Here is a 19,143-nt window from a genome sequence, read left to right on the forward strand (position 1 = left end):
GAAAAACCCGTTTTGGACGGGTTAACCGCTATAGAGTAATACAATGATAGCGTGGTTTGTATTGTTTATACGATATTTAAACTGTTGTTTTTGGGGTTTAGGGGGGGAAAGGTACCTAGGTTAGGTTAGGTTACGTATTTAATATATGCTATGCTTAACCTCATCCCCCCTAATATATCAATATATAGCCCAACTTCGTTTCTAAACTATTATATATTCATCCTACTTTATTTTATTTCATTAGCATTAACCAAACTTGACTTTTCAGAAAGGCACATATAATGCCAAGTACCCAATATTTTTCTTCAGGATTTGCATTGCATCTTGATGCTTGTTTCGAAATTGAAAATGCTCTTTAAAACATTTGTTTATATTTGAAGACCACATTTTCAAATTTTCTAAATCAATTAACATCAAATAAAACGTTTTTTGCCCCCTGGATCCATCTTTAGTCTATGCATGCCCAAAAACCCGAATTTTTAAGCTTTTTCTGTTGATTGTACTTCGAAGCTATTAGGACAGTATCACATTTTCGCCAGCGCTGGAAAGTTTAACTGGAAACATTAATAAGCAAAATTAATTAGTTAAATTTGAAGACACTTTTCGTCCATAAAAATGAAACATTAACGATCTATTGATTCAAAAAGACAACTAAAAATGCAAAAGGAAACTATACCTTCTTAAGCTGTCGGGTGCCACGTGTTCTATTTTTGCGGATTATTCACCCACGTTTGTTCTTTTTAAATTTGACGCCCGATAATATCCAAAATTGCACAGCTGCATATGGCGATTGTTTTAATTAAAATTGAATTTCAGACTTTACTCAACTTTTTAAGATAAACATGGTTGTGAAATAATTCTGAGACTAGCCTAATCGTTAGCAACAAAATAAACTTCAGAAAATAGCTTCAAGTTTGAGTCTGTTTTATTAAAATAACAACTATTATAATCAACAAAATAGAGCTTACTTTGGTAGAGGTCCACCAGGCAAACATCCGTTTGAAATACTTCTAACAAGTTCTTTTCTGGCTTCATATTCGGCTGTATTGACGGGTCTAGACCATGCGACCTCCACCACTGTGTGATCTATTATTACTGGCTCATGACCTACCAAATAAAAAAGAAATGATTTTAAAAAGAACCATAGAGTATCAAAACAATTTTTCTAGAAAAAAAAAACATCTAGATTTATCCACATCCATCTAGATCTAGAATTATCTTTAAGGGTAGTACCATATTTTCGTTCAGTGTTGCCACGTTGAATCGCACAAATAAATAATTAAAGCTAATTGTTTAAGTTTAGCAACACTTCGTCCGTAAAAATTTAAATTTTTCAGTTTCAAAAATTTTCTGACACAAAAAAAGAGACCAGGCGGCGAATAAAACTGGTTTACTCATAACAATATAAACAGGGTAGCGAATGTGGTCCATAAAAACGCAACATTTACAACAGTCATTTTAAAAACACAACTCCCTAGTGCTGTTATTTTGGACCATTGAACTTGTGCACTGTAAAGCGCATGAACATGTATGGCGTCTATTAGGAACTGTACCATCTGCTTCAAATTTGAACTAACGGTAATGTGAATGGTCTTCTATTGGATGGGAGTGATCAAATGACATCACTTTCAACTAATCATAGGCGTTTTCCACTGACGTCAAGTGATTGAAAGCGAAAATGGTATTTTATTCCTTTAGTCAAAGCGTCACCGACAGCCAATGAAAACCACTCTCTGTCGAGTAAAATCAGATTTCCACGCTACTATTGAATTAAATTTCAGACAGATAACATCAGAATTGAGAGAGAGGGTTTACAAATGGTCAAAATAGCGACACTGGGGTCTTGCGCGAATGAGAACCACCTTAGCCACCCTGATAAAACTATAGTATTTGCACATACGTTTGTAAGGGCAGATGCAAGAAAGCAAAGCAACCAACCATGTTAAAGCGACCGCCATTTTGGTTGGTCGTTTAAACGCAAGGCAAAGAAATTGTTTGGCAATGACACCAATTTTCAACTTAAGAAATTTTAACCAGCTTTACTCTCTTATATATGGCCACTCCATTGAGAAAACCCTAGATGCACAAAAATATTGAATTCTTCCTATTCTCCTTTACTTTAAACTAGCGCCATTAGTCAAAGATTGTAAAAAAAAAGCTGTAATATAAGGGCTTCAAAAAGCAATCTGGCTAAATTTATTCTTGAGGGAGGGGGGGGGGGTTAAGTGTCGAAGCACTTGACTGATTCCTACTTTCAAACAGAAGGATATTCCCTAAGAGTGAGGACATGCCTTGAGGTGAAGTATCCTCAAAACAAGGGTAGATTGAAAGATTTTAGGTGGGTTACCCCAACAGTTTCATATAACTTTCATATAACCCAACTAATGTTTGCTTATCTGAAAAGCCCCCCCCCCAACCCTTGAAACGAATTCATAATTAGATTCCTGAGACTGAGCTCAGAGATTCGTTTTCAATTGTTAGCATGATGTAGGCCCGTGATTCCCAACGTGGGGCACACAGCCCATCGGTGGGGCACGGAAATATTCTGTACGCATAAATATTCATGGACAGGACGCACACCCTTCAACTCACAATACTGTAGAGCCTTAATGAAATGACATTCCATTCACATACATTTAAGAGCAAAGCAAATACATGATAGTATCACAACGAGGACATGCATTGCATGAAAGGTATTGCATACACATAAAAATTTGGGCTATATATTTATAGGCTACATACTTCAAGAAGCTTATAATTAAAATTCTCTACAGTGCAGACGAGGAATAAAACTGGAGCTTCTCGCCTTGTTTCAAGTAGAAATGCTTTCTTAGTTGTTGCTCTAATTTTGAGTTGTTTACAGTGTCTAAGCTCTGGATTAAGCAAAAAAACTGTCTGATATTTTTTAAGTTTGTTTTTACTTTAAAAAGCAGAGTTGTAACGAAGAGTCAAAAGAGTAAGGAGTGAGGTACAGGGGATGGGGCAACCCCTTTAATATACTGAATAATTTCTGCTTTTTTTAAGATCTAATGTCGCTCATTACTTAAGTTGAAAAAACATGTTTTAAACAATTTAATTTCCGATCGTTTTTCAAATAATGCAGGGAAATAAATGAGACACAAAATCGTGTGCACAATTTTGAAAACTGTTTGGCATTACTAATCCATCAAGAAGTAATAACTATGTTAATTTTTCAATATTTTCACAATTCAAATTAACATTTTGTTCTTGAATTTCCCATTTCCCTATGTGCGTTTGGTTGTTTACAAAAATTTTCATTCGCATAAAATATACCAAGAGGGCAACTCAAAAAAAGATACCCAGTTAATGGCCTTTTAAATCCTCCGTTGGATATGCGTAACATTTTGGGTTACAAAATTTAAATATGTAATTGTGCATTATACGGTACCCACGAAAGAAGTCAAGTTTGGTTAATGCTAATGAGATAAATAAAGTAGGATGAATATATAATAGTTTAGAAACAAATTTGGGCTATATATTTGCACATTAGGGGTGGGGTGGGGTGGGGGGTGGGGGTGGGGGTTCAAAGCATAGCGTATATTAAATGCATAGCCTAACCTAACCTAGATACTGTACCCCCTCCCCCCCTCAACCCCCAAAAACAACAGTTTAAATATTGTAAACACAGTTTAAATCATACTGTACCATCGATGTGTAGAGGAAATAGCCGTTTTTCTGGTTTCCTTTAGTAGTTCCTTGTACAATATATAGCGATGGGTGACATATAATGCACAATTTTAGAAATGCTAGGTGGGACAGGACTTGAAATCGGTTGGGAACCGTTGACGTAGACAATATTGCTGTCCCTGGTAAAGCTGTACTGTCAAGCGGCGTTTACAAGCGTGACTAGCTTGTATCCCACGTCTAGACACGTGTCTAGCCAGAATCCAATTTCTAGGCAACGACTGTTCACAAGTAAAATTCGAAGCTTAGCTAAATACGCTAAACAAGGCGCTTGGTTAGACATTGAGCTCTAGACTCTAGAACTCAATGTCTAGGATTTTTGATTACAGTCAATCAGAATGTGTCAAGTTCCATTATTTTCATCATTCATGTTTACATTTTAAAACTGAAATTTCATTTTTGATTTCTCATTAATTGTTTTTTTTTCATTTTAGGCAAATGTGCAAAACCAGACATAATAGTGAAGGACACTAAGGTAATTGTTTCGCTCATCTCATCCATTATCTTGTGACAGTAAAAATAGGGATTACAACTTTGAAATTTTTGCCCGCATAAGCTCTCTTGATTGGCTAGAAAAGACAATTTTACACTAAATTTGTAGTTGTAGCTATGCTCCGAATTTTACTTATGAACGGTCGTTGCCTAGACATTGAATTCTGGCTAGACACGTGATTCTAGCTAGACACGCTTGTGAATGCTGCTTCAGTGTTACATGTGATTCTTAAACCGTATTTCAAACAGGTTTAATCCGAATCTTTGTTGCCTAGTGGTGCGCATTCGCGCCATTTGAGTTGATTTTTGGCAATTTTTGAGTTGACTGCGCATTAAACTTTTCAAATTGGCGCATTGCGCCAATTTTGCGCATGTCAAAAAAAAAAAAAAAATGCGCAAAGTGGGCGAATTTTGCCTTCACAATAACAATGACAAAACTCAAACTCTTAAAGTCTAGTGTTAACTGACAACTTCTACTGACAGATTCAGGAATATGTTAATATAAAGACAGATGGAATTTTCAGAGCCCCGTATGGATTCTCTTATCGCATTCCAGGCTCCATGACGACCTAAATTTTAAATTATCAAAATGTATATCATCCTTGGCGTGAAAAACCAGATATGGAAATGTGGTTCAATTTCGATAAAAATACAGAGAGTGGGATAAGCTGACCCTTGTTCTACATAACTCAAGCAGCTTACCCATCAGCAACGCCATCGTCGAGAGTGTTTTCTGTCATAAATCTTGTCAAGTACAAAATTCGAAACAGAATGCAGCTGAATATGCTTAACTCTATTAGGACCATCTGATTTTGGCTAAATTGCCAGGGAAAGTGCTGCAGGGACTTTGATCCTACACCCACTATGCTGAATAGATTTACCATTGGCATGTATGATATCAAAAAACCATCCAATGACAATAAAAATGAAGGTGAAACTCTTGGGGAAATTTTGGACGATTTAGAAGGAGGATTTGCTTGTTTAACTTAATGATCTTGAATACTAATCAAAGATAAATATAATATATGATTTAAAAATGTACAAAACTAATTCAAAGGTCATTAAAAGAGACACACAAACAAAATAACAATCTGAACTGTTGAAGGACTATGTCAAGTGCATTTTTGTCTCATATGTATATCTATGGTTTCTGTTTTATGACGAAAATCTCAGAATATTGTCTTTGGCCTGCAATTTTATATAGTTGCATTAATAACAGCCGGTCTAATTTCTTATCTTTGACTTGGTCGTTCTAATTTATATTTTGAAATCTACGAAATATTTTGTGCTCATAACTAAGTTTGAGAATTTACATCTTTTTGAAGCTTCAAATTGCAATGTCATAAAACATTGTATAAAGAAGTAAACTTCGATATTCACTTACCTAAATGACATTTTGGAGAGATGTGACCTTCAAGATCAGGCTTCTCTTTAGTTCTTCATGAGAAAATCGTATCTATTAGTTATCTTTGTTAAATGCGCCTTTAACTTCCACGTTTTTGTACAAATTATCTGTACTGCAAGACCAGTATACTGAGTACCTTTTTTTTTAGTTCTTTAATCACATTTTCTATTGTTGGTAGAGAATAATTCAGCATATCAGCAAGAAAGTAACATAAAATACCACCTTAGATTTTCAGTCAGTGTATTTTTTGTATTTTTTTAGAGTATTTTTTTGTTAAAGTATTTTTTTAGTTAGATATTCTTTAATTCTCGCTTTTATTTAATTCTCTGACATACCAGAGAACTGAGGAAAATATCTTTCTTGTCAAGCTAGAGACTGAGAACAGAAAATTTCGGCCAGAAAGGCGCATGTAATCCGTCAAAAAATGCTTCACTGTTTCAGATTTCAGAATCCGGTGCCGAAATCTGTCAATGAAGAATGATTACTAAATCTTACCAATTTTGAGTTCTAGTATTCTAAAAATCAAAATTCACATAATTTGCGCCTATCTGGACGTTGTCTCTGAATTCCTGTTTTTTTTTCTTTTTTTTTGCACTCGTCCCTGCAAAATCTAATTTACCGTGAATCTTGAACCCCACCCAAAAAATAAAGAAAATGCACCGATGGCGCATTTTCGCCCTTGGTCCGCTATCTAATGTCAGGCATCTGGCGTCACTAATCCGAATAGCTTTCTACAGTTATAAGAACATGCTAAAAAGCTGAGGGTTCACACCAAAACTAACATAAAATTTTTATTTTCATTAAATAAAGATTAAATTTTTTTAGAAGCTAATCCAACGAAGACAATTTTAAAATGCAAGTAAGAGAATTCTCTACCCTAAGGCTATAGATAATTGCTAAGCCATTTTTACACCCCATCTTCAAAGAGGGGACAGGCAATTCTCAACTCAAAGTATTTCGGTCCAGGGGGTGCCAAAAGCCCACGGGCTTTTGGTGCTCCATTGCCTTTATTTTGGGGGGAGGGGGGGAGGCAAGTGGTCTTTGTGGCTTGAGCTTCAACTCAGTGTGTGATTAAGTCTATAACAATAATAATAGCAATATTAGTAACTATGTTAATTCCTAAAGCCGCTGTACGAAAAGTGTTTCAATCCTGCTTTTTAGAGCTATAATGAGAAACGTTGAGATGGCTAGGGCACTTTCTCTGTTAGCCTTAATCTATATTCAACTTATATGAAATTGCCAAACTTGAGTAAATTTTTTGCTTTTTTATGCTCTTTGTTTTCTATGAGCAACTTCAGTTTGTGTGTATCTCACATAATAATGAAGCCAAGGTAGTCTCAACATTATCAATTTATTGACGTTTTATTTTTTGTTTCGATTAATAAACGACTAACAGGGCCATATCCAAAATTTCTGCATGAAATAATGGGTTTAATTTTCGGGTGGGGGGGGGGAGTGGTATATAAAAATAAAGAAAAAATAAATATAAAGTGTATATTTTTTTAATTTTTATTACGTTTTTACGGGTCAGAACAACATTTGGGGGGGGGGGGGTCAAACCTGTTAATGCCTCCCCTGAATACACCCTTTACGACTAATAATTGTTTTATTAGCCAACCTTCTTAACACTGTGTGAAAGCCGTCTAGAGTAGTCCATAAAAAGAATACAAAGTTCACAAAAAGCTAAATAAAAATGGTCGTTATGTTTTTTTCTAACTTTCCTTTATATTAAGTTGTGTCAATCTCAATATTGTCAAATTGATGGCATTGTAATTATCAACCTCTATTTGTGCATCTCAATTAAATAATAAAGCTCAAGTTGTGAATTTATTGGCATTATTATTCCTAATTTTGATGAATATGCTAACCATAATTTTTTCACTATCTGAGCATCTTAAAAACAGCCGTCACCATCTAAATTAATTTATAAAAAAATGACGCAGTTTGTAAAAAGTTAAATAAGAATTGTGGAATTTTTCATCTTTTTTAAATTTCGTTTAATATCAAATTATGGTGATCTCGATGTCGCAATTCATAGAGATCAGCACTATATTAATAAGTAATAAATAATTGCTTTGTTAGCTTAGTTCAAGGTTTTTTGGGGGGCGAAGGTGGAATTTTGGAGACGTATAGCCTGTATAGACGTATATACCTGTATAGATACCGTTTATCTCGCTCAGGCTAAGCTGATTATCTCCGTGTAAACACAGAAAACAGGTTTCGTTACAGATCAAGAACAAAGTTGTGGTCGCTATAAGACGTAAGTACCGAAAATATTTTCGATAATTCTGAATCAACTACCATCAGGTAATAGAACAGATAGGAAAATTAATGTTAAGAAGACTCAGGCTAGGCGTAAGTGAAGATGAAAAGGCGACGTTGAGTAACGAAAAGATTGAACAGGTGGACCTCTTCACTTACCTTGATATCATTATTAGTAAAGACGGTAGGATCCATGAAGGTGTTAAAAATGGAACAGCCAGGGCACATGATGTTCTTTCACAGTTGAATAAATTATTTGGAAGAATAGAAAGATAAGTCTGCAAGCTAAGATTAAAATATTGGAAGCTACATTGATGACAGTGGTTAAATAGGGTTCTGAAACATGAGTGTTCCAGAAGCAGATGAAGATTTACTAGATCTTTTCTAGATCTAGAGCTTTTAGGAAATAGCAAAATATATTCTCTCCCTGTCTCCAGGTCTATTGGTTGTGAGAACAAGTAACGTAGTGTTCTTTGCTCTATTTTCTAGTACACTAACTGAATGACGTCTTTGAGTAAATTGTACAGGCGCATTGAAGTTCGGGCCCAGACTTATTGTTAGAGGTGCTAGTGCATATCTGTCAGGGTTGTCGATTTGTATTGTCTAAAAAAACGAATTAGTCAGAAATTTTGAGAGCTATCCAATTTGAACGGAAACAACGGAAACAATGTTCAGTCAACGGAAACAATACAAGTTTCGAGGGTTGTAAGTTTGTAAGCTTTAGTATCTCCACGTTTTATGAATAGTTCGTTAAGTTATATTTTATCTTTATACTTAAAAGTAAACAGAAATAAGTATTTAAAATGATAAAAAAGAGGTTATTTTAGGGGGGGCAGAGGAGGCTCTTACCCCAGATTCAGAAATTTCAGGGATGCAAAATTTTAAATAAATTATCTAACGGTTATACAAATTTATAATTTTAGAAATTTTAGTTTTATTAAAATAAAGTAGAGACCGCAGTTGGTAGTTTGTATGAGCAAATTGAATACACAATTTTTATTTTCCCCATACCTTTGCCCCCATTCCTTTAAAATATATATAAGTAAACTGAATTTAATTAATTTTAATGTTTTTGTAATATTTTGTATTCAATTTTTTTAATAAGTGAAATTTTGTTAACTGTCTGCAAATTCTTAGTAGACGGGGGGGGGGCGGTAATCAATATCTTACCCCGGCGCAAGAGATGTCAGAACCGCCACAGGAAAAGACTTTAGGTCAGGTAACTTAGGGATAAAAATCATCGCGAGGACGATACGAACTGCATATTCATCAAGTTCTCGGAGCTGTTGCCAGGGAAGAAAACACCTAAGAGAAATTATTGACATGGTCTTTTCAGTAACTAAAAAGGATGGCTGAAAATAAATTAAAAGGAAGATAGAAAAATACCTATAAAAGAAAAAAAACTTGACGAAGACATAAAAAGGAAATATATAGGTATTTTATTAGTTAGTTAATTAATTTATTTATGACCGTCATACACAAAAATTGCAAAAGACGGAGTAAACGGAGAGAACAAAAAAAAGAAGAAAAAAAACACATTTGTACAGTCACACTGATGTTGCTACTACTTTGAATCAGCCGGTTTTGCCATGAAACTTCTCACAATTTCACACTTTAAGCTTGAAGGCACGTTTTTTTTTATTTATAATCAAAAATCTAAATATATTGTAAATCTATAATCTATTTATAATATATAAAGTTAAGCGAATAAATTTTCAACTATTATGGTTTATGTTCATTGTGAAGCATGTGATTTTGCGACAAGCCAACGGCTGTAACTTGCAGATAAAGGACACGGAAAAAGCATTGGATACATCAATGTCAGATTCACTGATTCAGAATTACTTTTCCTTAAATAATAATCTCAACTTACTTGAGAAATAAGGATTTTTTTTTAATTTTGCATGCTTTGAAGAAACCTTTGCAACATATTTTTCAATCTACAAAAATACAAAATGATTTTCGGAAAAGAAAATTGATCTCAGCTATCAAAATTGTCGTCTTACGTCAAACTATTAGAATGGCAGTACTGCAGAAAAATAACACCCGAAGCATGCACAAGAAACATAAACCTTAAAGAAGAAAGTTTGTTTATTTAATAAATTGAGCCTGGACAAGATAAACACCTTTTGAGGGTTTGTTCAATTACTCCCTCTATATCTTCACCGTCATCAATAACTTGAAAACTCTTAGAAGAAACTTTCACATATTGCAGCATGTATAAATATTTTGTTAGAGAAACGCCAATTTTAAAAATTAACGCCATAAAATGCATATCTGGCTATTGGAATTTTTAATGCAGCGACGTAACAAGGATGAGGGAAATGGGGATTAGTAAGAATTTATTTACACGTTGACACTGAATTATGGCTGACAGAAGAAAATGAAAGGAACATTAAATAGGTATCGTCACGTCCTTAAATCTTTTCTTTTTAAAGGCTTATTTAAAATCACTTTTTTACACTGGTAACACTGATCTGTCTCCCTTTTTTTCTTGTTTTTTCTACCAGGGCTAGGGGGTGACTAAAACATCATAGAGAGATGTGTAATAGCTCATTCGAACAAAAATTAAATTTGCTAATGTCCTTTTTAGTGACCAAAAAGATTGGAGGGCAAATAATTCCCCCACCCTACAGACCCTCTCCCCCACCCGTCATATTAAAAGCGCGCCATTGGATTAGTATGGTCGGAAGCCCCGTACGTATAAGAGGATCCAGGGCAAAGGAAGATCCAGGAGGGACCCCGCACCATCCAAGATTTTTTTGGCACCCACAGTTTATTTTTTCTTCTTAAATAAACTTGTCAATTATGGGCACCCTTGTCGCATTGCCTCCCCCCCCCCAAAAAAAAATCGCTCAAGATCCGACTATGTACTGAAGACTGTAAACAATTGAAATCACTTATGTTTCCATACCGTAGCGGTTTATTTGCCTTTGAGCAAACACGATAATCTCTTGAGGCGAACGTGAAAAACACTGATAATCTTGGATACAGTTTATCATAGTGTATGACTAGCCTATGTATCATCATGGTTGCAACCTAGTAAAGAGTGAACCCCAGCCCATAGTAAACAAAAGTATCCCGCCAGTGTAAGACTTCCCCTGTACCGTTCACCCTCGTACTTGTCCCTCCCACGTTACCACAGTCCACATGAAACTATCTCCTCCCCCCCCACCTACCCAATTGGGTGCTACGTCACAAACCACCCTTAAATATGTAAATAATTTGCCCGGTTTCTAGAATACCATACCTTTACTCCGGGGCGTCAGGGAGCAAGTCATCTCAAAAAGTAGATTTTTGGGACCTTTCACCTCTGCTGAACAAAATGACTATATCAAACTATTGATCAAAATTGTCCAAAATGGTCGGGAAAAATAACCGTGGGAGGGGGTATATTTGTCCTCTAAGTCTTTGTTCACCTATAAAATGGTACTAGAACTTTAATATTCGTTCAAACGAGCCCTTTTACGATGTTTTAGGACTATTGGTTTGATGCGATCACCCCTGTACCAGAAAGCTTTATTTTTACGTTGTGCAAATACTGTACAAATCAGTATTTCATCAGGATAGCTCTCATGGGTTATTTTTAATGTATCGTTATTGCGCCACCATGGTACACGTTCTTGTAGTGACTGGTTTTCCATTAAGCCTATAAAAAAAATAAAGTTTTTAGAAATTTTATGAAAGATTATTATCATAATTAAATGACCCGCGTGCTTAAGGAGTCTATCTAAAAATATTTGTACAAAATTCAAACTTTTTAGGACAGATCCAGGTATTTAATATAAGGGCCCTAACATCCTATAAAGCCTAATTGTTTGTTGGTTTGGGTTTTAATGCTGCTACACACTTTCATTTGAATTTTTTTTTTATTTAACTTCTGATTGTATTTCAAACAACGCGGTAAATCTGGCTATGAAAAATTCCCTCCCCTCACGAGAAAGTCCTCTGTGGAAAGGTCCATCCACGAGAAATAATCCCCTTTCCTTAAAATCATTTCCAGACAATTCCATCCTCGCTGAAATTCCATGTCCCTCCTTAAAATTTCTTGCTGACGATCCAGCTTGAAAAATTATCCTGAGCATACTTTCATCTAAAACAAAAGTCTTAAAGCTCTAATCGTTTTTCGATCACTTCGGAAACCCTCCCCGCCTCCGTGACATTTTTTTCTTGGACATCAAGGCACGCTGAAAATTTCCCCTTGACAGTTCCCCCAGGACATCTCATCATGCAAAAATGAGTCAGCAGAGAGAAAGTAAGACAAATAAAAAGAAATTTATATAGGAATTCTGTCAAATCCCGAAAGAGTAAAAATTCAACTGGAACGTTCGCTCTCGGAAATTTACCTCCTCCCGGAACTCCGTCCCAATCACAAACTCGTAAACTCCCCCCCCTCAAACTGTCTGGTTAATTACCAAAAAAAAAAAAAATTGTACAACCATTGTCCCATTATAAATTAATTAAATGTAGCTAGTGGCTTTAAGGAGCCTGTCATCTACAAAAGATTATTTTTATGACCAGGTACCTATTAATAACTGAACTGTCTTTTAAATTTTATACTGTACAAACAACCGTCAACGACATGATTAATACCTGTATCCAACCGGAGGTTATTAAAAATTTCATTTCCAAAAAAAAATAGCTAAGGCTAACTCTAAAATAAATATCCAAATTAGTATACATAGAAAGTATATATTTTTAGAATGTATAGTAGAATGTTTTTAGAATATATAGTAGAAAGAAACACTCAATTTTAATATATATAAAAGCATTCGTAAGTTATTTGCTCTAATTACTTTTTCCTCTTTTTTTTTAATCAATCAAAAAATAATACCCCTCTTAAAATTAAACATATTATCTTTATGTATTATTATCTAAAAATTAAATAATAAACGTATTATTCTACAATAAAAAAAAAATTATTAATACTTTGACTCGAGGTAAAACATTTACATATAACATTGCATCACTAGTTAAAATTTAAAGTAAATTAAAAACATAGTATATACACAAGCATTGTGTAATAAACTTACACAAGCATTGTTAAGTAACAAAACTTAAATAGAACATTCATCAAAAAATACTTTTGGCTAAAGTTTTAAAAGTTATTTTAAAACACTATATAGTAATTTAATTATGCGAAAAGCATTTTTTTTCAAATTAAATTTCTTAAAAATTAAATCTAAAATGTGTTACAACTATTTTTTTCCATGATAAAAACGATCAAAATACCTATTTAATTACAATCAAAATTATTACTACTGTCATAGCGAAAACTTAACTTCACTATTTATCGTACTCCTTTCTTTTCATATTTATGCACTCGTAGTGCCAACCGTTGTCTGTGATTGCAAATAAAAGTTCTTTTTTTAAAATTAATTAATTTCTTTGCGAGAGATTATGGTTTCTTGCAGACAGGGGCTCTTACATCCTTCCCTCTGGGATTTGATCTTTTCTATAATACCAATATTTAAAAAGATATATAATCAATCGCATAATCATTAAAACAGTTAGGAAATAATCTCAAGTTTAGTCTCATAGGACTTTATCATCAGTGTTTCTTTCCACTTCAGTATATGTAAGTCTTTTTCGTCCGGGAATATATGTCTTGTTCATTTCTTAGTAACACGAGTTTGCAAATATAATTGTTTACGAACAATTTTATAAGCCGTGGGAGAATAAACAATCTGACCAGTCCTTAAATTATCAGACACCAGTTCAGTATTAAAATCACCAGCAATAACAAACTGAAGTCTGTGATCCGATATTTTTTGAATTAAATTCTTAAGACCATTACAAGCACAAGATAAATTCTAAAGTGAACGACTTGAACGATCATTATATGTCAGATACACATTAATTAGTACAACATTACCAAGACGCACTGCAAGAAAAGCGTCATATGATTGGAAAAGCACAGGACTCGCACCTGAAATACTTTTCTTAAAAAGCCAAGCTAAGCCGCCAGAAAGGTGGCCACGAGTAACTTTACCCGGACGCACAAAATCAAAGTGATCACTTCTTCGTCTCAGAAAAGTTTTGATAAAGGCAGTCAGTAAATGTTTTTGAAGACAAACAAATTCGTAATTAACATACAGATCATAAATCAAAAAGTCCGTACCTCTTGTTACATTAAAATTAAATGAGACTACGCTTAGGTCCAGATTCATTTTTGAAAATAGACCTTATCATTGATGTTCTTATTCACAGGGCATCGTAAGCTGTCAGAAAGATGAGATCCTCGACAACTGGCACATTTTGGATATTACGAACAACGATCACTGTTCGTATATAAATGAGGTCCAGCATAATGAGCACGCTTGGAAGTGCTACTCGTATATGCACTTTCCAAGTGTCCTGGGAAACGACACTTGAAGCAACACTTTGGCAAGTGCTTGAACTCATAAACACGAAAGTTTTCATACCCAATCTTCACACCGTTTCGCAGAAATGATCCTTTAGTAATCGTGTCTGCAAACTCAAGTTTAACCGATTTGCTTGTTCCAAACCGACTAGACCCGATTATACCAAACTGGTTCTGTAACATTTCAAGGTCAAAATCAGACGGGACGTCTTAAATAACACCTGTGTGTTTTTTAGATAAAACTGTCGCACTAGAGCCAGGCAGAGATTCTTTTTCTGATTTGAAAAAATCTTCAGCTGCAGCTTTTTTAATATTCACCGTTCACCACTTTTTAGTTGCTTGCACTCTGGACCCCAGCTGATGACCATAAATTGAGTCTTTTACTGATTAGAAACAGTCTATGAAGGATATAGAAATTGAGTCTATCGATTACAGGGGGATCATTTTGATTCACAAAACTCCAAACATTTGGTTCCTTTGACTTAACATTTTCCAAATCTGTAAAAAATTCAACTCCTTTCAGTAAAATAAATGATTCATCAACACTAATTAAAATTTCAAAAACAAAGTTCAACAGCGGTGAATACAAAAGTTCGGAAACGCTCATCTTGTTATAAATTCACTTTAAAGCAATCGTTTAAACCAACGCACACTAAGTCCACGGTATGTTCAGGCGACGAGCGCTTGGTAAGAGTAAATTAAGTTCATTCAAGATAAACCTGCCAAACACGTTTTTTTATAATACATGAGAAAGCTATTTTTTTTGTCTGCATTGATATAATCATGAGCAATAGTTTTGAATCTAAAAAAGGTCTTTTTAACATGAACTAAATTTTTATTGTGAAGAATAAATGGACACGTCTGATGATTACAAAGGTAGATTATACGACAGCTTAATTTAAAATAATCGTAAAATAACCCAAGGAAAATAAAATTCATTCAATAAATTTAATTTAAGAGGGAAAGATTTTCACAAAAGAAAAAGTACATCCTAGAAGAAAATAGAGAAAAAAAAACAAAACAACTCACTATCATACTCTTTAAAAAGAAATAACTATAAACGTAAGACATTTCTGTGTGTCACTACGAAAAAGAAGTATTGGTAGATTTTTCGTTCAACCTAGCACAACACAATAACCATGAATGGAAGCAGGGACCCACTGCACGCACCACGTCGCGACTGACTTATCACTTCACTATTTTATTTATTTATATATTTTTTTGTCTTTTCGACACAGGATTAATGACTTCACTCAGTTTTTGACCTGTCTTGGTTTATATTTTTAAGTAGTAGATCATTTACAACAGATGCCACCTGTCTTTTGACCTTCTGCTTCCTGTAAACGCCGACCTTGACTAGCTTCACCACCAGGAGCCTCTTTTTTAGGAAGTTTCTTGGCGATTTCCATAAAAATGTCATTCACGTTCATGGCAGTTTTAGCAGATGTCTCCATAAACAGAAGTCCTTGTTCGTCCGCACACACTTTTGCTTCATCAAATTCTACAGCCCTCCTGTGGGCCAAGTCCGATTTAGTCCTAGCCAATGCGAACACTATTTTTGGTGAAGCTTGACGTTGTAGTTCGCGAATCTAGTTCTGAGCACGGGTAAATGTTTCCTGATTAGTTATATCATAAACTACAATAGCTGCCTAGGCTCCACGATAATATATGGGAGTGAGACTGTGATACCTCTCATGTCTGGCGGTGTCCCAAATTTCAAACTTGACTGTCGTGTCATCCAAACACACTGTCTGCGTTAAAAAGGCAGCTCCAATGGTACTTTCTTGATACTCGTGAAACTGTCCTTTAACGAATCGCAAAACTAAGCTAGACTTTTCAACAGCAGATTCACCCAATAAAACAAGTTTAACACAGTTATCTCTAGGTGACTCTAGTTTCTGATTGTCGATTTTGTCAAACTTCGTGTAGTCTTCCCTCATTGCTTTATTTTTCAAAACTTACAACCGTACTTAAAAAAGCCAATTTATTTATAGATGATGTAATTATCCAAGTTTAGCGTTAATGACGTAAAGAATCCTTATGATGTCATACTTTCTTGTGTATGATGTCATACCACGGTAAATCAGTCCATGCTGCTATGATCATATTGCATTACCATAATCAATGTGGATAGGTTTCTTACCATTATATGGATACCATCTAAACCTCTAGGTCATCTAATGGACAAAAACTACACTGCTATAACTAGACTGTTATACTCACAAAATTGCAGCATCCATTGCAGTTTTCTTTTCCCATATCAATATTACCTAGGCTAGGATGCCATTTATCCCTATATTTACCGACTAACATGTCAACATATTCTAATAAAAACTTCACAATTCTAACCTGGTGCTACATACATAGCACCGTATGTCCATTTATTCCTGTAGCTGTAATTTAAATTCATCGGAATCACCACTATCATTTTCAATTGTTTCTGCAGATTCATATACTAACATGGATGACACCGTGTACCTTTTACCCATGAAATCAGAGAACAGCTTTCTATTATATGTACCATTCCGATCTAGACAAGGTGCAAGATTGCCCAACTCTTTAGAATTAGAACTTCAGTCTGATTGTTGCTCTATGTAGGCTCTTTGTAACTTATTCCTTTAAATGTTCCTTATGAATGTTTTAAATTCTAATTTTACATCTTTATTCTCAGAGTTCTTAAAGCAACAATCAGTCAATCGGTAGAGTCATAAACTGAGTTTATTTTTTTCAAAATCGGTATGAAAATCCGTTAACAACTAATATTTATTATCCAAGTAAATAAAAAGGAGAAAATTTTGTAATTCTTATTATAATCCTTCAAATCTCTCTCTTCAATCCTTCCAATGTCTCTCTCCACTCACTAAAAAAAGTGATTATTTAGTTTTTTAGTTACGGAAATTCTAAGTCAATGAATTGCGCTTGGCTAATTTAGTTAAGGCTTGAGTATATTTTAGATCTTAGTTATTATTTTTAATGTTAGCCAAAACTCGTGAAAAACCATGCTTGATTAGATACTAATTTATCAGTTTAACCCAAAACAGGGTATCCTATAATTGTTGCTTGTTAGAGGAAATAGTTTTCCTTGGATCTTTGGCAAATCTTAAAGCTGCTTAGGAAATATTTTTGATTTGGAACTCCCTTAGTTGAAAAGATCTAAAAATTTTTTATTCATTCTGATACCAAGATTTTGTCAATGTTATCCCAGTTGTCGGACAACAGATGTATGCAAATTCCTTTTCTTACGTCTCCGACGTTTTATTAGACATTCTAAACGTTTGACATGCTAGCGTACTCTAAAAATAAAGAACACATGTTTCAGAACCCTATTTAACCACTGTCATCAATGTAGCTTCCAATATTTTAATCTTAGCTCGCAGACTTATCTTTCTATTCTTCCAAATAATTTATTCAACTGTGAAAGAACATCATGTGCCCTGGCTGTTCCATTTTCAACATCTTCATGGCTCCCACCGTCTTTACTAATAATGATATCAAGGTAAGTGAAGAGGTCCACCTGTTCAATCTTTTCGTTACTCAACGTCGCCTTTTCATCTTCACTTACGCCTAGCCTGAGTCTTCTTAACATTAATTTTCCTATCTGTTCTATTACCTGATGGTAGTTGATTCAGAATTATCGAAAATATTTTCGGTACTTACGTCTTATAGCGACCACACTTTGTTCTTGATCTGTAACGAAACCTGTTTTCTGTGTTTACACGGAGATAATCAGCTTAGCCTTAGCGAGATAAACGGTATCTATACAGGTATATACGTCTATACAGGCTATACGTCTCCTAAATTCCACCTTCGCCCCCCAAAAAACCTGGAACTAAGCTAAAACAAGCAATTATTTATTACTTATTAATATAGTGCTGATCTCTATGAATTGTGACATCGAGATCACCATAATTTGATATTAAACGAAGTTTAATAAAGAGAAGAAAAATGCCACAATTCTTATTTAACTTTTTACGAACTGCGTCATCTTTTTATAAATTAATTTAGATGGCGATGGCGGTTTTTAAGATGCTCAGATAGTGAAATAATTAGGGTTAGCTTATTAATCAAAAAAAGGAATAATAATGCCAATAAATACACAACTTGAGCTTTATTATTTAATTGAGATGCTCAAATAGAGGTTGATAATTACAATGCCATCAATTTGACAATATTGAGATTGACACAACTTAATATTAAGGAAAGGTAGAAAAAAACATAACGACCATTTTTATTTAGCTTTTTGTAAACTTTGTATTCTTTTTATGGACTACTCTAGACGGCTTTAAGAAGGTTGGCTAATAAAACATGTATTAGCCGTCAAGGCTGTATTCTGGGGTGGCATTAACAGTTTTGATCCCCCCCCCCCCCCAAATGTTGTTCTGACCCGTAAAAACGTAATAAAAATTTAAAAAATATACATTTTAGATTTATTTTTTCTTTATTTTTATATACCACTCCCCCCCACCCGAAAATTAAACCCAATATTTAATGCAGAAATTTTGGTTATGGCCCGGTTAGTCGTTTTTTAATAGAAACAAAAAATAAAACGTCAATAAATTTTTAATTTTGAGACACCTTGGCTTCATTAATATTTGAGATACACACAAACTGAAGTTGCTCATAGAAAACAAAGAATATAAAAAAGCAGAAAACTTACTCAAGTTTGGCAATTTCATATAAGTTGAATATAGATTAAGGCTAACAGAGAAAGTGCCCTAGCCATCTCAACGTTTCTCATTATAGCTCTAAAAAGCAGGATTGAAACACTTTTCGTACAGCGGCTTTAGGAATTAACATAGTTACTAATATTGCTATTATTATTGTTATAGACTTAATCACAAACTGAGTTGAAGCTCAGGCCACAAAGACCAATCGCCTCCCCCCCTCCCCCCCCCAAAATGGCAATGGAGCACCA

At 34.4% G+C, this 19,143-nt stretch overlaps 1 pseudogene; it reads right to left on the reverse strand.

Annotated features, from left to right (window-relative positions):
- Nucleotides 1-15,466: 15,466 nt before the first annotated feature.
- LOC148943055 (ras-related protein Rab-5A-like) lies at nt 15,467-16,168 on the reverse strand (annotated as a pseudogene).
- Between the last annotated feature and the right edge of the window lie 2,975 nt (nt 16,169-19,143).

The sequence above is a fragment of the Artemia sp. Qi Xiang Cuo genome, chromosome 16 (genome assembly GCF_049724085.1).
Source record: "Artemia sp. Qi Xiang Cuo chromosome 16, ASM4972408v1, whole genome shotgun sequence".
In the NCBI taxonomy this organism is placed as follows: Eukaryota; Metazoa; Arthropoda; class Branchiopoda; order Anostraca; family Artemiidae; genus Artemia; species Artemia sp. Qi Xiang Cuo.